The sequence below is a fragment of the Somniosus microcephalus genome, chromosome 3 (assembly GCF_052327205.1).
Source record: "Somniosus microcephalus isolate GS21.2 chromosome 3, FLI_Smic_1.0, whole genome shotgun sequence".
Classification (NCBI taxonomy): Eukaryota; Metazoa; Chordata; class Chondrichthyes; order Squaliformes; family Somniosidae; genus Somniosus; species Somniosus microcephalus.
In genome coordinates, this window is record NC_140989.1 from 262,066,882 (window position 1) to 262,087,618 (window position 20,737).

Genomic DNA, 20,737 nt, shown 5'->3' on the forward strand with positions numbered 1-20,737 from the left:
TCTGGTACATACATATGCACTGTTGACAGAGCTCGGTCCAACCCTATCTGCAATGGCACAAAGAATAGAAAGTGATGAAAGCTAAAGGGTCTGAAATTTATAAATCTCTTTGATGTAGAAACGGCTTCTTTGAAGATTGTCTTCAACAAACAGAATCTGAGCAGACTAACATCTCAGTAAAAGATGGGATGATGGTTTGGGCATTGTGCCTCTTCGTGTCATTCACACATTTTAACTCGACTGTTTTCAATACACAACAAAAGTTGGAGATTACATTTTTAAACTGCAATTACCAGAATGAAGTCATGTACAGTAAAATAGTTCTGCAGAGAGGATCCCATGGAAACAAAGGATTTTGTTTTGGGTACCAAGCACGGATATGAAACAAGAATAAAAAACATTTTGGTCAAACATCCACATTGAATAAATTGACAAGGTAACAATCTGATGAATTCAGTTGACAAGTGACTCAATTGGGCATTTAACACAGAGTGTTCTTCATCAGCTTAATATTAATGAAGGCTATCTGCAATACAGCCATTAACTTTGCCACAGGCCAAAGGACATTTCATAAAGACATCCCAGAGACACAGATGGCTGAATCCATTTTAATATGGAGTTACTCTAACTATTTAAAACCAAAGGCAGAAATTCCTATATTTGTTATACCCATCGCTACTTTCTCCCAATATAAGTGAGAGAGATAAACAAGTGAAAATACAAATACCTGACCTCTGCAACAGTTACAAGAACTTGGTCTAAAGCTGCCCTATAGCAATGATTATTGTTTTATGATGATGAATACATGGAAAAGTTAATCGTGTCACGAGCAAGATGTACTATTATTGACCTGATGCACTCCCATTGTTACCAATGGAAGTATGTGTGGGGGAGGAGCTGTTATAATGTAGATTATGATATATTAATAACAATGTCCTTTATGAACTGGGAGTAATCCAATTTACCATATCGCTAAGATATCTTATATACAGACTATACAATTAACCTTTATCTGCTTAGAGGGAGCATGAAGCTAGTGGATGCATATTCACCTAGGCAGAAAATAGTTGACCTCTGGAACAGGCTGGTGTCTCGTGCGGTGGATGCCGATTCGCTGAATTTCTTCAAGCGAGAGCTGGACCTGTTTCTGGTTGGTGCAGACATCACCTCTTACTAAAGATAGGTACTTCAGGGAATTCAGGGCCAGAGTGAACTCTTGGACTATTTTTGATCACCTCGATGGGTCGGAGAGGAATTTCCCAGGTTTCCCCCCCCCAAATTGGCCTGGTTTTTTAACTGGTTTTTCGCCTCTCCAAGGAGATCACAGGTTTTGAGTGGGGTGGAGAGTATATATTGTGATACACAAGGTGGGACAGGTTAGATGAGCCAGAGGGTCTTTACTTGTCCATCATAGTTCTCATGTTCATATAAGGAGGCAGGGTTCATCAGTGGAGGAGGAATTGGAGCAAGTCGGGGAGGGAGAATTGGAAGTAAAAGCTATGGTAGAGGCAGAATCAAAGACATAAATGGGCAAAAAGGGAATAAAATAATGAGTTAACACAGTGTAGTCTTATATATTTTCCTAATTAATTAAATTTCAGTGTTAAAACATTGCCTTTTGTTACTGTATGTTCTAGGTATATGGACATTGAAATGCCTGAATGATGCTTTAAGGAGAGGCCATATTTGTGAGAGCTAAATAAATTGGAAAAATTAAAACTAGACAGTGGTGTGCATAGCTATTCATTTTAATAGATAAAATAGGATTTGGGGAATGTAAAAGTTAATCACTTGCCTTAAGGGCACATATTCAATTAAATTACAGTAATGTTTTAACTTCTGGTTTATATGTAAAAATCTTGGAAAGCAAAACTTAAGTACATAGGAACTTAAACTATTCAATTAGATCATGGCTGATCTGTACCTTAACACCATTTACCTGCCTTTAATCCATATCCCTTGATACCCTTTAGCTAATAAAAATCTGCCCATCACAGTCTTGAAAAGTTCAATTGACCCAGCATCTGCAGCTTTTTGGTGAGAGAATTCAACATTTCCACTACCTTTTGTTTGAAAACATGCTTCCTGATTTCACTTCTAAATGGCCTAGCTCTAATTTTAAGATGGTACCCGCCTTGTTCTGGATTTCCCTACCGGAGGAAATAGCTTCTTTGTATCTATTCTATTGAATCCCTTTATCATTTTGAGCACCTCGATTAGTCACCCCCTCATCCTTCTAAACTCAAGGGAATAGAACCCAAGCTATGTCCTCATCCTCATTATTTAATCCTTTAAGCCCTGGCATTCTTCTGGTGAATCTGCACTGTACTCCCTACAAAGCCAATATGTTCTTCCTGAGGTGCAGTGCCCAGAACTGAATAAAATACTCCAGATGGGATCTGGTCAAGGCTCCATACAACTGAAGCATAACTTCCTCCCATTTCTATTTCAACCCTTCTGAGATAAAGGCTAATATTCCACTAGCCTTTTTGATTACTTTTTGTACCTGTGCACTAGCTTTTAGTGATGTGTACCTCCACAGTTTCTAGTCTCTCACCATTAAGGTAATATTCTGATTTGTCTTTCTTGGATCTAAAGTGGATGACCTCACAATTCCCAGATTGAACTCCATCTGCCTTCTTTTTGCCCACTCATTTAAGTAGGCTAGGTCCCTTTGTAATATCGTGGTCCCTTCTACACAACTTACTGTTCTACCCAACTTAATGTCATCTGTAAACTTGGATATACAACTCTCTATTTCTTTATCCACGTCATTGATATATATGGTGAAATGCTGATGCCCCAGAACAGATCCCTGGGGAACACCACCTGTCATATTCTGACAATCAGAGGACATGTCCTTTATCCCTCTTCTCTGTCTCCTACCTCCCAAAAAATTATCAACCCATGCCCCAAGGTTGCCTCCAATTCCAAGCACTCTCATTCTTGCTGATAATCTCTTTTGCGGAACCGTATCAAATGCCTTCTGAAGTCCACATAGACAACATCCGTAGACTCCTCTGCCCAACTTGTTATGACCTCCTCAAAAATGCAACTGGATTAGTCAGAAATGAACTACCTTTCAGGAATCCATGCTGACTCTCATTGATCAACTCATACTCATACTGCTCAATCACTCTGCCCCTGATGATAGGTCCCAGTAACTTGCCCACAACTGACATTAAATGGACAGGTCTGTAGTTTCCTGGTTTCTCCCTCCCCCATGTCTTAAATAATGGAGTGACATTTGTAATTTTCCAATCTAAGGGCACAATTCTCGAATGTGGAAAATTATTACAAATGCAACTGCAATTTTCCCACCTGTTTCTTTTAATACGCTAGGGTGGAAAACATCAGGTCTTGGAGCTTTGTCTACCTTAAGTCCCATATTTTCTCCATTAATATTTTTTAACTTATATTGAATCCAGTAAGTTTATATCCTTAACTTACATTTAAGCGCCCTGGTATTTGACCATTTCCTCTACTGTGAAAATGGATTCAAAGTATTCATTTAATAAGTCTGCCATTTCCTTATTATCCATTATTGTCTCACCGGCATCTATCTTCAATGGACACATATTTCCCTTATTTCTCTCTTTCTCTTAATATATTTTTACACACTTTTACTGTTAGCTTTGATATCTCTTGCAATTTTTGTTAATACTCCCTTTTTGCACCTCTTATTTCTTTCTTGGTATCCCTTTGTTGTTTTTTTATAGCTATCCCAGTCTGCTGGATTTCCACTTTTCCTTTCATTTGTGTAAGCCTTTTCTTTTCATGAAATACTGCCTCTTACCTTTTTAATTGACCATGATTGCTTAACTGCACAAGTGGAGCTTTTGCTTTTTATGGGTATGTACTGATTTGTATTGTAGCAAACACTTCTTTAAATACTTCCCACAGTTTATCTGTAGGTTTACCCATTTACAGTTAAGCCCAGTTTACTGTGGTCAATTTATTTCACATCTCTTTGAAAGTTACTTAAATTTAAAGCCTTGGCTTGTGACTCTTGATTCTCCCTCTCAAACCTCATATCAAATTCAGTCACATTATGGTCACTATTCGCAAGATATTCCCTTACAGTCAGATACAGACCAATTACCATCCTATCAGTCTTCTTGGACATATATTACCATTCCTTCATCGTCATTGGGTCAAAGTCCTGGAATACCCTACCTAACAGCACTGTGGGAGCGCCTTCACCACATGGACTGCAGCGGTTCAATAAGACGGCTCACCACCAATGGTGAATAGAGATGGGTGATAAATGCTGGCCTTGACAGTGACACCCACATCCCAAGAATGAAAAAAAAATTAAAAACTGTGATGCTACATTTCTATTGCTGAAGACATGTTTGAGACAGACTTGAAGGTGTCTGAATCTTATGATGTATGATTTCAAGGAAAACTATATTTCTGAGGTAAAGTCTGAGAAATATTAAACCTCCAGTATTGCAAGTTTTTGTTATTGTGAATCTCAGCATATATGTAACTTACAAATGCACAAGGATAATACACACAGGAAGTCAAGACCAAATATAGTCTACAGATGACGTAGGGCTTAAGGGAAGGAGATACTTGAACCAGAGTGCATAGACATAATTCAGTCCCCATTTTAAAGTCATACATTCAGTCCATGTTTTCATTATAAATTGCTATGTCCATATTTATAATGGACACTGCCAGCAAACTTCATGCTGTAATTACTCCTTTCTGCCAGTGGTGGTGCTGCAGGGCTTCCACTGGCAGGAGGGTGTAAATACAACAGGACAAGTTTACGCGAACAATTTCGACCATATGTGTGGACGTAGCAATTTATAACGGCAAAAGTTGACAGGACGCGCACGCAAACTTAAGATTTTTAATACATGCAGTCCTGATTTGCTTTCATACCTGTATATGAAAGGATGTCAGGCACACAGCTACTCATCACCACGCACTTCTATAATTTGTCTTCTGAATATCCACATTGTTGTACATAGAAATGCCATGTTATAAATTGCCTCTTCAAAAATACCTGATATCCTTTAAGCGTGATTTGACTGCACAGGTGAGAATATTCACAATGGAAAAGAGTGGGAAAGTGATGAGATATCTATAATAGCCTAAGAGATCTCTGCCAGCAAAAGTGAAAAATTACGGAAAAACAGTTTTCATGTTCTGACAAATGAAAGTGCAGAATATAAAGTAATAATTTGCAGGGGGTACAAATTGGTAAAGTATCTCATATTTTATATAAAATAATGGCTTAGTCAATGGTACAAGGCTAAAAATAATCAAGAGTCTCAACTCTACCTCGTCACCACTTCTCTTGACCTTTCCACTGCCTCTGTGTTATCAGACTGGTTGTCCAATATCCAGTCTTGCATGAGCCACAATTTCCTCCAGTTAAACATTGGGGAAAAAAAGTCATCGTCTTCGTCCCACCCTCGTCAAGTTTGCCACCTATTCCATTGACTCACCGGCCACTGTCTCAGGCTGAACCAGACTGTGCATAACTTTAATACAGAAGCAAAATACTGCGGATGCTGGACAAGAGGCCATCGACCTGAAACGCTCTCCCTCCACAGATGAATATTTCCAACATTTTCTGTTTTTATTTGTGCATAACTTTAGCATTTTATTTTCTGATCCCATATCCTCTCCATCACAAAGACTTCCTACTTCTATCTCCATAACACCACCCGTCTCCATTCCTGCCTCAACCCAACTACTTCCAAAACCCTCACCCAGGCCGGAATTTTACCGGCGCTCAGTGCGGGTTCAGAGGCAGATCCGCTGTCAAAATCAAAAAGATTGACAGCGGGTCAGTATCCCACAGTCAACCCGCCTCCATGTCAGTTTCCCAAGTGTCGGGTCAGTCTTTCCTGAACAGACCCGACACCAAGCGACGGGTCATCCAATTTAGATAGTTACAAGCTTGTTAAAAGGTAGTTAAGCAGGATTTTACCACGTACTTACCATTTTGACCAGCTTATCCATGAGTTTCCCGGTGTGGGGGATCACGTCAGGTAAGTAGGTCGGGTGTTGTGTCAGCATGGAATGATTTACTAAGCTGCAAATGGTCAATGGAAGCTCCCATTTCATAGGTCTTCACTTTCCAAGGTTAGAAGCTGTTGCTTACTGTATTTGGAAGGCAGATTGACCTTAATGCAGCTAGCAAGTGTTTGGAGCAAACTCTCTATCCATTGTCACCTCATTGGAACAACCTATCTCAACATTGACAGATCACTTCTGCCATCTCAACCTCACCTGTCATCTATTCCATCAGCATCGGTGCCCTTGAAAAAATCTCACCTTGGTCCTAAGAAGCCCAATAGGATCAGGCCTAACACCAGCATCACTAGGCACACCAGCAGTACTGACATCCACGCCAACCTTTTCCACAATGGTCTCACCATTTCCAGATTTACTTCACTTAACACTGTACACGCTGGCTGCCACATGATGCACCAGGTTGGCATCTCCCCACGCCAGCACCATAAAGCATCCCTACAATGCCCAAGCCATTCCTTTCACACTCATCACCATTGTGGGTGGGTCGGGGGGTGGTATGTTATACCTCACCATTCACTTGAACTCACTAAGACACTTCCAAAGGTGCACACAAATCTGCCCAAGAAGGCAAAGTGTTGAAAATCAAAATTTCAATACTTGACAACACATTAACAGAAACTTTACATGAACATTGGCTAAAGCACACAGGTGCCTACCCTTGTGTGTTGTTAGTTTGAATGATTGGATAAGGATGAGGGTGAGTGTGAGGGGTGTCTAGGGAGATGGGGAATTGATAACTTAGATAGAGAGGGATGGTTGGAGGTGTAAGGTAAGTTGGTGTGAGTAAGGATGTGCAGGAGTAGGATAGAGAAGGCAGAGTGATGGGGATGTGATGAGTGGCACAGGAGGATGAGGTTGAGTGTGGCTATGCAGTAACATGTTGTGATCTACTGTGATCATTGAAAGGTTTGCGCCACTGCACCCAGGTCATCCTGACAACATCCCTGCTTATGCCCTCCTGTGCAATGTGCAACCAGGCTGTGTTGGTGTCCTGGGAAGGTGTCTTTCGCCCATAAGAAGGGAAGAGAACCTCCCTGCATGCTGTGATTCCCTCCATAAGCATATGGAGGGAGTCATGGGAGAGCCTGGGTGCAGCCATGCACCTTTGTGCAGTGTTTGTCAGTGTTTGCAGCACCTCAATGCTGCAGAACACCGACAGCACAACTGTCAAAATGAATGTGGACATGGTGCCTTTAAGGAAATCGGCTGATGAGACATCATCAAATGATGTCATTGGACACGCTTCCTATTAATTGGCTGGGAAACTCGCAAGCCAGGCTTAACAAGCCCAATCAATGGAAAATCATGTTGGAGGCTGGGATCTAGACAGATGCGGGGTTCCCACATGCTATGGACGTCGCCCGCCACAGACGTGCCAAGGTTGGAAAAATCCAGCCCCCAGTCTTTTGTCACCTCCAGACTCGACTATATCTAATTCTCTCCTCACCAGCATCCCATCCTCTACCTTCCATGAATATCAACTCTCATCCAAAATTCTGCTGCCATATTCTAACCCTCACCAAACTCTGATCTCCCATCACCCCTGTGCTTGTTGACCTACATCGGCTCCCATTCCCCACAAGGCCTCCAATTTATGATCCTCCCTTCATGGCCTCACTCCTGTAACTTACTCCAGCTCTACAACCCTCCGAGAACTCTGCATTCCTCCAGCTCTGATCTCTTATACATCCTCCACTTCCTTTTCCCCACCATTGGTGGCTGTGCCTTCAGCCGTCTAGGGCCTACACTTTGGTATTCCCTCCCTAAACCTTTCTGCCTCTCCACTTCTATCTTGTACTTTAAGACCCTCCTTTAAACCTACCTTGCCGACAAAGCTTTTAATCACCCCTCCTAATATCTCCTCCTTTGAGTCGGTGTCAATTTTTGTCTGATTATGCTTCTGTAAAGCACCTTGGGATGATTTTGTACTTTAAAGGCACTATATAAGTGCAAGTTGTTATCAAAACTATGAGCCTTCAACTTAGGGCATAGGCCATTCAACCCCTCAAGCCTATTCAGTTAGATCATGGATGATTTGTACCTCAACTGCATTTACCTGCCTTTGTTCCATATCCCTTCACATCCTTACTTAACAAAAATCTATCAATCTCATTCTTGAAAATGTCAACTGACCTATCCTCCACAGCCTTTTGGGGAGAGAGATCCAGATTTCCACTAGCATTTGTGTGAAAAAGTGCTTCCTGATTTTGCTCCTAAGTGGCCTAGCTCTAATTTTAAGATTATGCCCCCTTGTTCTGGATTCCTTCACCAGAGGAAATTATTTCTCTATATCTACCCTATCATATCCCTTAAACATTTTAAACATCTTGATTAGATCACCCCTCAACCATCTAAACTAAAGGGAATATAAACCAAGTTAATACACTTTATCGACATCATTCATGTAAACCTAGAAATTAAACTGCAGTTTGTTGTCGTTCACATGCAGTCATTTGTAATGTAATATATTGTTGACCTACTGTTCCCTTTCTTTGTTTATGGATACCCACATTGTGCTGTTTAAATTGTTCGCGTAGAAGGAGGACGATAACAAGAATTGTGAATGTTCAAAAATATCACATTGACAACATTTATAATTGGAAAGGACAGTGTTACAGAGACATTTTTGCAATATCTTCGTGCAAGAGTGAATAACTAGTAGATTGAAACAAAGCAATCCCACAGATGACAGGTTCAAATGACAGAAACCACATCAGTAAAGCTCAAGTGAAGAATGGCAATGCGAGGGAGTAGAATAGTTCTCTGCTATTTGGCACCAAATGTCAGCACTAAATATTTCCAGGTTAGGTAATGCATGGGCAAGATGCAAAGTGAATCTTCCTCTATTCTATCGCAATATGCCATACCAGAACTCAAGAAAAGCACCAATGTGAAATTTGAAATTGACCACATCTACCAGTCACATTACCAACTTAGTGTTATTTTGTACTAAATTTGGGTAGTTTATGTTATTTACTCATGTCCACCAGGAATTGGGTTGAGACTACCCAAATTCAGAAAAGATCTTCATCCTCTCATTCTGAGTTTTGATCTAGGTGAACAAATAACATTTTCAGTGCAGTACTGAGGGAATGCTGCACTGTCGGAGGTGCCATCCTTCGCATGAGATGTTGGCCACGATTTTGTAAGTAGATGTGGGCTGGGAGCAGGTCAGGTGGTTTCCAGCTTCCAGTCCCGCCCCCCAACAGCATCCAGCCCACAGACGTAATTTTACGTTGATTGACCTTGTTAAGCCCACCATGCGGGTTTGCCGGCCAATTAAGAGGAAGCCGGTCAGATGACGTCATTTGATGACACGTCATCTGCCGGTTTTCTTAAAGGGACCACGCACAATTTTTCTTTGACAGCTCATTTCTCAGTGTTTGACAGCATTGAGGTGCTGCAAACACTGACAATCACTGTACATAGGTGAGCTCTTGCTCCCAGGCTCTCCAGTGACTCCCTCCATAGGCTAGAACAAATGGCAACTGCAGGTGAGGTTACAGAAGCGATCTGTCACTAGTGAGAGAGGTTCTCCCAATGAGGTGGGACTAGAAATCGATTTCAAAACTTTTTACCTACAGAAAAGTGTAAAAGCATTAAAAATTATTTCCCCAACATTTCCTTACCTCTGAAACTCACCAGTGCACCATTGGATCGTTCACCCCACTTCTGCAGTTGTCATCAATGCAGAAACACTACAGCAGACTCACAACATGCCACACTTACCTGGCGTGGTGTCCGGACGTCAGGAACCCCGAGGCAGAAGCGGCAAAATTGAAAAAGAGCCTGTTAACTACTATCAAGTATCTGTTAACAGGAAGGTAAGTGGCTTTAATCCTCTTCCCGCCGCTAGGTGTCGGGTCCATGCGCAAATCAGGGACCCGACACTTGGGAAGATCGTTTGGAGGCGGGTTGATGGCGGGATCAGAATCCGCAGTCAATTAAAACAATTTTGACCCTTGACCCACCTCCAAACCCGCCCTCACAGTGCCGTTAAAATCACAGCCGTTAAACCGAGTTCCTGTCTGCCCTCCTTCGAAGAATAGTAGCTGAGTTCTCCCCGGTGTCCTGGCCAATATTTATCCCTCAACCAACATCTTTCAAACAGACAATCTGGCCGTTATCTCATTGCTGTTTGTGGGGCCTTGCTGTGCGCAAATTGGCTGCCATGTTTAATACATTACAACAGTGACTACACTTGAAAAGTACTTAATTGGCTGTAAAGCACTTTGGGACATCCTGAGGTTATGAAAGGTCGTTCTTTTCTTCTTTCAATATCTCCCCCACTCCCACAGATGCCTTGATCAAGTGGATATAAACCTCACCCGAGCTACAAATTTGTATGACCAAGGATGCAGTCAAAGATCGTGTTACTTTATATAAACAACCATTATTGTGCTTTCATGACAGATTAAAAATCTCTGTGACAATACCTCGTGAACTCTGTGGTTTTATTATTCTTTAATGTATACAATCTGCTGTATGACATTGTTGAACGAGAACTGTATTTGTGACATACATGAATACAGAATGTAAAGGTTAATTAACTAAAGGGCATTACAAAGCTATTTTAGTAGTGTATTGTTAATGTCTTGGGTAGAAAATAAAGTGTTACTTAAAACTTGTTCAGAAGAGGTGAAGTGTATTTTTTAATTTGAATATCCCAATTTATACAAAATAAGAACACTTTTCAAAAGTTATTGATAAATGTGTGTATCTGAAAATATTGTGCTACAGCCTTAAACTCTCTCCATTGAATAGGTTCTGTTTACAAACCAGTCCAGAGCTCTGTGATTGCATGCATACCACTTTTTTTTATTCGTTCTGGGATGTGGGTGTCGCTGTCAATTTATTGCCCATCCCTAATTGCCCTTGAGAAGGTAGTGGTGAGCCGCCTTCTTGAACCGCTGCAATTCTTGTGGTGAAGGTACTCCCATAGTGCTGTTAGGTAGGGGGTTCCAGGATTTTGACCCAGCGACGATAAAAGAATGACAATATATTTCCAATTCAGGGTGGTGTGTAACTTGGAGGGGAACTTGGAGGTGGTGGTGTTACATGGAGTGCTAATCAAGCGAGCTGCTTTGTCCTGGATGGTGCTGAGCTTCTTGACTGTTGCTGGAGCTGCATTCATCCAGGCAAGTGGAGAGTATTCCATCACACTCCTGACTTAGGCCTTGTAGATGGTGGAAAGGCTTTGGGGAGTCAGGAGGTGGGACACTCGCCGCAGAATACCACGCCTCTGACCCGCTCTTTTAACCAAAGTATTTATGTGGCTGGTCCAGTTAAGTTTCTGGTCAATTGTGACCCCCCCAGGATGTTGATGGTGGGGGATTCGGCAATGGCAATGCCATTGAATGTCAAGGGGAGGTGGTTAGCCTCTCACTTGTTGGAGATAGTCCTTGCCTGGCACTTGTGTGGCACGAATGTTGCCTGCCCAAGCCTGAATGCCGTCCAGGTCTTGCTGCATGTGGGCATGGACTGCTTCATTTTCTGAGGAGTTGTGAATGGAACTGAACACTGCAATCATCAGTGAACATCCCCACTTCTGACCTTATGATGGAGGGAAGGTCATTGATGAAGCAGCTGAAGATGGTTGCACCTAGGACACTGCCGTGAGGAACTCCTGCAGTGATGTCCCGGGGCGGAGATGATTGACCTCCAACAACCACAACCATCTTCCTTTGTGCTATGTATGACTCCAGCCAGTGGAGAGTTCTCCTCCTGATCCCCATTAACTTCAATTTTACTAGGGCTCCTTGATGCCACACTCGGTCACATGCTGCCTTGATGTCAAGGGCAGTCACTCTCAGCTTACCTCTGGAATTCAGGTCTTTTGTCCATGTTTGAACCAAGGCTGTAATGAGGTCTGGAGCTGAGTGGTACTGGCGGAACCCAAACTGAGCATTGGTGAGTAGGTTATTGGTGAGTAAGTGCCACTTGATAGCACTGTCAATGACACCTTCCTTTACTTTGCTGATGATTGAGAGTAGAATGATGGGTGGTAATTGGTCAGATTGGATTTGTCCTGCTTTTTGTGCACAGGCAATACCTGGGCAGTTTTCCACATTGGCGGATAAATGCCAGTGTTGTAGCTGTACTGGAACAGCTTGGATAGAGGCGCAGCTAGTTCTGGAGTGCAAGTCTTTAGCACTACTGCTGGGATGTTGTCAGGGGCCCACAGCCTTTGCTGTAGCCAATGCGGTCAGCCATTTCTTGATATCACGTGGAGTGAATTGAATTGGCTGAATACTGGCTTCTGTGATAGTGGGGACCTCAGGAGGAGGCCGATATAGATCATCCACTCGGCACTTCTGGCTGAAGAATGTTGCAAACGCTTCAGCCTTGTCTTTTGCACTAGCATGCTGGGCTCCGCCATCATTGAAGATGGGGATATTCATGGAGCCTTCTCCTCCTGTTAGTTGTTTAATGGTCCACCATTCACGACTGGATGTGGCAAGACTGCAGAGCTTTAATCTGATCCGTTGATTGTAGGATCACGTAGCTCTGTCTATAGCATGCTGCTTCCGCTGTTTGGCATGCATGTAGTCCTGTGTTGCAGCTTCCCCAGGTTGGCACCTCATTTTTAGGTACGCCTGATGCTGCTCCTGACATGCTCCTCTGCACTCCTCATTGAACCAGGGTTGATCCCCTGGCTTGATGGTAATGGTAGAGTGAGGGATATGCCGGGCCATGAGGTTACAGATTGTGGTGGAATACAGTTGTGCTGTTGCTGATGGCCCACAGCACCTCGTGGATGCCCAGTTTTGAGCTGCTAGATCTGTTCTGAATCTATCCCATTTAGCACAATGGTAGTGCCACACAACATGATGAAGGGTGTCCCCAGTGTGAAGACGGGACTTCGTCTCCACAAGGACTGTGCGGTGGTCATTGCTACCAATGCTGTCATGGACAGATGCACCTGCGACAGGTAGATTGGTGAGGACGAGGTCAAGTCGTTTTTTTCCTCATGTTGGTTCTCTCACCACCTGTCGCAGGCCCAGACTGGCAGCAAAGTCCTTCAGGACTCGGCCAGCTCGGTCAGTAGTGATGCAACCGAGCCACTCTTGGTGATGGACATTGCTGTCCCCCAGAATACATTCTGTGCCCTTGCTACCCTCAGTGCTTCTTCCAAGTGGTGTTCAACATGAAGGTGTACTGATCCATCAGCTGAGGGAGGGCGGTAGGTGGTAATCAGCAGGAGGTTTTCTTGCCCATGCTTGACCTGAAGCCATGAGACTTCATGGGGTCCGGAGTCAATATTGAGGACTCCCAGGGCCACTACATCCCGACTGTATACCACTGTGCCTCCACTCCTGGTGGGTATGTCCTGCTGGTGAGACAGGACATACCCAGGGATGGTGATGGAAGAGTCAGGGACATTGGCTTAAAGATATGATTCTGTGAGTATGACTATGTTAGGTTTTTGCTTGACTCGTCTGTGGGACAGCTGTCCCAATTTTGGCACAACCAGATGTTGGTGAGGAGGACTTTGCAGGGTCGACTGGGCTGGGTGTGCCATTGTCATGTCCATAGCCGGTGCCATGGTCAATGCCGGATGGTCCATCCAGTTTTATTTTTATTATTGTGTTTCGTAGCAGTTTATTACAACTGAGTGGCTTGCTCGGCCATTTCAGAGAACAGTTAAGAGTCAACCACATTGCTGTGGGTCTGGAGTCACATATAGGCCAGACCAGGTAAGGACAGCAGATTTCCTTCCCTAAAGGATATTCGTGAACCAGATGAGTTTTTACGTCAATCCAATAGTTTCATGGTCACCAATATTGATACTAGCTTTTTATTCCAGCTTTATTTAATTAACTCAATGTAAATACCCCAGCTGCCGTGGTGGGAATTGAACTCGTGTCTCTGGATCATTAGTCCAGGCCTCTGGATTGCTAGCATGCACTTATGCACTCCTCAGTGAACCAGGGATTCAGCATCATGTGATTGGCATCTTGGTAGGCAATTGAGCATCTTTCTTGCATGGTAAGAAATGTATGCACCAAATTAGTGGTGAGACGATGGTTCCATTACTATGTATATAAACCCAAACAAACAAGGGGTCACATAAGCTGTTAAAATTCATTCATAACCACTACTTATTTCAATAAAAGTAAGATTTCTGTGTGACATATTCACACTTACTTTCACCATATAAAATAAATTACTGCCTGACTTGGGTGACATATTCACAAAAGTTATGAAGTGACTGATTCCGAATCAAATGGTGCTGATTGCATTCCCAAGGTAGCTGGCACTTGAAATATCCTCCCATTGTTTCAGAGCAAGTTACATCAGTCTGGCCCAGCCCATTAGCTTAAGTGTCACACAGTCATAGGACACTCCATCTTGAGGGGAGGAATAAACTGGCATAGCTGTCTCACTCCACTGCAGTTAGATCTCTTGTTGGTATTTTATTATTGGTAGCCATAAAGAAATTTACAGAATGGATCACTTGGTCTCCTAGATGAAGATGGCTGTGAAGAAGGGTAAATACCTCCTGTGGAAAAAAAAATTCTCAGAGGGAAAGGAATTTATATTTTCAGCATTATTTAGAGTGAATGAACTGAGCGTAATTCTGATAAACACACTGAATATATTGCATCAAAAAACAAAAGAAAAAAGGAATATTGCACTGCATCAAATTATTTCAGAAATTACCATGGTATTGTATATTATAACCATATATTGAAAAAAAAACACAGCAAAATAATTATCATGCTGGCATCGGTGGCAAGAGAACAGCAAGTTTGAATCTACAATGTTACAAACCCTATTGTAGAAGTACCATCAAGTGTTAAATAAAAATGTTGTATATGTATTACATTAGTTGCACATGAAGGTTAAAATTTTAAACAAAATACCTCAAGTGGCCAGAAGTTTGTTATAATGCCTATAGTCAAAACCAATGGGGATTGCTTTATTGTTAATCACTTCTGTAACTTAGGGGCAACTGGTGGCTTTTTCATAAGAAATTTGTAGTCAATATTTATTTTATATCTGTTAGTAGTTTTGAAATGTATGTTTCTTAGAACCAATTACTGTGTCCCCTTGGAGATCCAACCAATTATTTAAATTGCAACATAAATCGAAGCTGGTGCTTTGGTAACTTTGCCTGCCCATGATTATACTTTCTGCTTCTGTGACTGCCTGTAATGGCTACATTTACAACATAGCAAAGGAGGGGTTAGAGGTGCTGACTTAATTTTCCATAGGTAGGGACAAAATGTTAAACTTTGGACTGGAGGAGACTCAACCATACTCTAGTTGTTCAATACTTTGATAAGCAGGGTCAGTTATAAAGTCCAGTCCAGTGAATCCTGTGCTGTAGTCTGTTGCCCCTCCCCAATTTACTGGGTGCTTGATTAGAAGGAGACGGTTTTTATAACTTGGCTTTGCTGCCAAATTGATCTTGAACCATTAAGTAGCAATCAGCTGTATTGATATAAAAACAGAAAATGCTGGAAATGCCCAGCAGGTCAGGCAGCATCTGTGGAGAGAGAAACAGAGTTAACATTTCAGGCCGATGACCCTTCATCAGAACTGGAAAAAGTTAGAGATGTAGAAAGTTTTAAGCAAGTACAGAGACAGGGAAAGGGGAGATGGGGAGGAAAGAACAAAAGGGAAGGTCTGTGATAAGGTGGAAGGCAGGAGAGATTAAATGACAAAAGGGATGATGGTGCAAGGCAAAAGGAGATGGTAATGGGACAAGTAAAGAAACAAAAGATGGGCAGAGATGAGGTGTAAATAGGAATATCAGAATCATCAACAACAGCTGCCATCCGAAAAATGGGGGCAGAGGTTATGAGCTGAAATTGTTGAACTCATTGAAGGCTGTAAGTTGCCTAATCGAATGATGAGGTGCTGGTCCTCGAGCTTACATTGAGTTCATTGGAACAGTGTGTTAAGTCTGTGTGTTATATTGCGAATTACTACACAGACCACAAGAGTAAACTTTAACAGGACTTTACTATTCGAAGGTCAGGGCGGAACTGCCCAATAAATCATTACACAGCACTTATATACCGGTGTGGTCACCGCCGGTATTACAGTATACAGCAGCCAAGATAAAGTAGTGCAACTCTTAAAATAGTTCTCTTAAAGGTGGAACGGTTACATACACTACAATCCTCCCTTTTTAGCTTACAATATATATTCCCCATTAAACATAACATCATAACATAGATACACAAACTCATGTAAAACAGTTCACAGATTCAGTCTCTGCGGAAAACAGTTCACAGATTCAGTCTCTGCGGTGGCGCCTCCTGCGCTTCCTGATTCGGTCCGGATAACGCCTCAGTGGTGTAGTAGGTTCTTGTTGCTGGGGTGACTCATCTAATAGTCCTTCACTGGACTTAACAGCTTGAACTTCCGTAGCTTCAGAACCAACTTGAACTTCCGTAACTTCAGAACCAGCATTGCTGACTTCTAAAAGCTCGAGTACCTTGGGAAGTTTTTCCACTTCCAAACTGATTTGACTCAGTTCGGAGGGACCACGTGCGTGACCTGGTAGAGGTGATAATGGTTCAGATGGGTCATCATCTTCTGCTTCGTCTTTTCCTTTTCTGCTTCTTGGAGACTCTCTGGGCTCCACTCCCAGCTGCATGCACAGTTCCTCCTCCTCTTCCTCCAGCTGTTGCCGTAGTAGCGCCACCATCTCCCGGTGTTTCTTAGACTTTTCGTGATTCTTCATGGTTTTTGCACTTTGGAAGATTTCCCCACAAGCTGGGCAGAACAGGTCGTGGTAATATTCGGTGTCGTCCTGAGCTAGGCCAGCGAGAGGGTCTTCTATTTCCTCCATACCCAGCTGGACGTTAGCCAGCTTTTGTTCCAAATCCAGACATCTCTCCTGAAGAGACTTCTTCATGTGTTCAGCTTCATCCAGCTTTTTCTGGGCTTCCTGCAAGTCTTTTACTAATGACATCATTTGTGATTTCAATACTTCAACTTCATTCGGAGATTGATTGATCGGACTATTCAATCCCTCTACTGGAGCAGCTGTTTCAGCATTCTGTTGTTCTACATTGACGTGAGTCAGCGTACTCTTGGCATCCAAGGGCTGCTCTGTTGCAATCTTCTCAGTCTGTGTTGCAACCTCAGCTATTTCAATAACTTTTGAGAGCTCCGAACCCCTTTCCTTTGAAGATTGAAGCTCGTGTTCAAGTTTTTCCCATTTCAGAGTCTTGTCCCTCAGCATATGAAGGAGTTGGCTGACCGTTAACTCTTCTGACATCAGACGTTTCCCAGTATCGTCGTCATGTGTTTTTGACGTATAGGCTGCAGGGCTGTTTGTAACCTTGCGCTGGGGCTCCTTTGCTGCTTTTAATTCGCCATCATCCGCAGCCTCCACCATTCGAATTTCAACAAATGAATCGTCCGGTGATGCTGCACCCAACTTCAGTAGGAGCTCAGAATTCAGCCTTTTCTGCCTGCAACCTGCTAACAAGCGCCTTCAGTTGCTGAACATCTTGCTCCACCAGATTAGAGCACGCACCTTCAGAACCCGAATCAGCTTTGATTCGTTTGGCCTCCTCGCGCAGACGGTTTGTGTGCTCCTGCTCCATTTTCTCCATCAGCTGCTTCTGTTGTCTTTCCAGATTCTCCCACTCTGTGTCAAAGAACTTTTTCGTTGCATTCATCTCTTGCTCAAGACGGTGAATCATTTGTTCTAATTGCTGTTGTAGTTTGAAATGGAGTTGAGTTCGAGCCCGGTGTTCCTCAGAAATGTGCATGTCTGTAGACTGGACAGACTCAGAATTCTCTGTCAAACTATGTTGTTGTTGTTCAGTGGAATTCTGTTCTGATACTTTGTTCTCTTCTGAAGCATAAGCATTTATGCACTCCTTCGTTTTTCCATCATTAGTCTGCAAGTCCATTTTAGACTTGTCTTTTGCACATGGGCTGGTCTTACCATCATCAGTTCCAGAGTCTGAGCTGATTGTCTTCACCGAGTTCTCACTCCTTATTGCTTTTAGGGAGTGCCAGTCCATATTTATTTTCCTGATCCACTCCTGTCCCAGAAGTGGTGGACCTCCCTCAGGCAGTACATATAAGTCCATTCCTTGGTGTTCTTTGCCCTTGTGTCTCACCTTGACTTTTATCTTTCCGATGGGATATACTCTTTGCCCCGTGTATGTCTGCAATACAATCTTGGTACCTCTCAAGGGTATATGTGAGAATAGCCGCTTGTAGTCCCTTCGGTTTATGACTGTTAGGGCTGATCCTGTGTCCAATTCCATTTTCACTTGGACTCCGGCTATCTTGAGCGTGACCCAGATAGTTTGTAGGTCAGCTTCCTTACTCACATTGTGCATTCTCAGACTACCCAGTTCCTGGCTGTTGAAGTCTGAATCCGAATTCTGTTCATCCGAACTCTTCTCAGCCACCTTATGTACATTTCTGCACTTTTCCTGCGGTGACTTTTTGTTGCTGGTCTTCTTACCTGACCGGCATACGTTAGCTATGTGACCAAGCTTGCCACATTTTCTACATTCCTGGTTTTTAAACCAGCATTGGTTCTGATCGTGTGTTGTCTTTCCACAATGATAACATTTCATTGTACCCAAAGCCATTTGATCTACGCCGAGTACCGCTGCCTTCAGCTGCATTTCCGCCGTGCCTCTCGCTGCGGCTTCGTGCGATGCTGCAATAGAGACAGCCTTATCAAGTGTAAGATCATTCTCTTCGAGCAGTCGCTTTTGTGTTCCTTCCTTTGACAACCCACACACGAACTTGTCTCTCAGTGCCTCTGTCAGATTTTCCCCAAACTGACAGTATTTCGCTAGCCTACGCAGTTCAACCAAGTACTCCGCGTTGCTTTCCTCTTTCAGTTGCGTTCTCGCATAAAATTTAAATCGTTCCGCTAACATCAGCGGTGTGGGGTTCAAATGATCCTTCAGGACAGCAACAATATTAGTGAAAGTCTGATCCGCCGGTTTAGCTGGTGATAGAAGATGCTTCAATAGCCCGTATGTCTTCGCACCCATTGAGTTTAGTAAGGTTAGTGCTTTATCATCATTTGATATTTTATTTGCCTTACAATATATCTCTATGCGTTCTACATATGTGGCCCAATCTTCCACATTGGGATCGAAATCATTGATGTTACCACGCTTAGGCATCTTCGCAATCTTTTTGAGAAACAACAACGAAATTTTTCTTTAACTTTTTTTTTTCAAAAATGGCGGTTTCCCGCGCTTACCTTCTTCCCCGCCTCCGAGAATGGCGGTTTCCCGCGCTTGTCTTCTTCCCCGCCTAAATGGCGGCTTCCCGCGTTCCTTCCTCTGGCGGGAGGGGTAAAGCTTTGCCCTCGGGCGACGACCGCTGGCTTTCGGGGTTCGCAGCCTGCGCGCCGGCTTCAGTTTATTCTGAAAGCGCAAGAACAGCTGATTGAGTTCCTTGTTCCCTTTCCCGACAGGGGCAACTGGGCGCTGGGGACAACCAGTTGGCGGCGGACAGTTCCAGCTCTTGGTCCTTTACGGAAAGCTGCTGTAAGCCGCTGGGCGGAAATCTCGCTCGGTCTCCCTCGCTCGGTCCCGTTCTCCCTCGCTCGCTCGGTCTCTTCTCTCTCCCGCTCGCTCGGACTCGCTCGCTCTCTCGGGCTCCGTCTCTCCCGCTCGCTCGGGCTCTGTCTCTCCCTCAGCGGTTTTCAATCGCGCCTCCCAGCCCCTCTTGCAGTCCGGTCCTTCCCCCCCCCCGGCTGCGGCTGAGTTCTCCGCGTTTTTTAAATTTTTTTTTGTTTATCCTGTGCCTTACGATCCCAGTCGCAGCGCCTCGCGGCCTCGGTAGCTGCCCGGCCTTTTTCACCGGTCGCGGTCGAGCTGTCTCTCGACGCTGTTGCGTCTCCCAGCCCGCTTGTAGCCCGGTCTCTCACACCAGCTGCGTTCCCGCTTGTAGCCCGGTCTCTCACACCGGCTGCGTTCCCGCTTGTAGCCCGGTCTCTCACACCGGCTGCGTTTGCCTGCACCGCGGCTTCCGTGCCCTACGCTGCCCCAGTCTCAGCGCCTCTGACCCCGACTTCTGTCCGGCTCCTTTCCCCGGCCATGGTCGAGTTCTCCGCCCTTATATCCTCCGTTTTTTTTCTTATTTTCTCCCCTACTCACAGTCAACGTGGCCGACTTGCTTCTCGTGGCTGATCGGCTCACTCACCACCGTAATAGAAGGGACGATCACTGCCTGTTGCTGATGGAAGGCTTCGTGTCAGAATTCTTCCTTCTTCCTTGCTCTGCAGACTCGAGTCTTCTCTCAGCAGAATGACGAGGGCGGATGCCTCTTCTCGACGCCCGTTAAACTGCCTTGGATGTATCTCTGCCGCAGGGTAAGATCGAACTCATCGCCACTGTTAAGTCTGTGTGTTATATTGCGAATTACTACACAGACCACAAGAGTAAACTTTAACAGGACTTTACTATTCGAAGGTCAGGGCGGAACTGCCCAATAAATCATTACACAGCACTTATATACCGGTGTGGTCACCGCCGGTATTACAGTATACAGCAGCCAAGATAAAGTAGTGCAACTCTTAAAATAGTTCTCTTAAAGGTGGAACGGTTACATACACTACACAGTGTAGGAGGCCAAGGACGGAGAGGGCAGAGTGGAAGTGGTCCGGAGAATTCAAATGGCAGGCGGCCGCCAGCTCGGGGTCATGCTTGCGGACTATACAGAGGTGCTC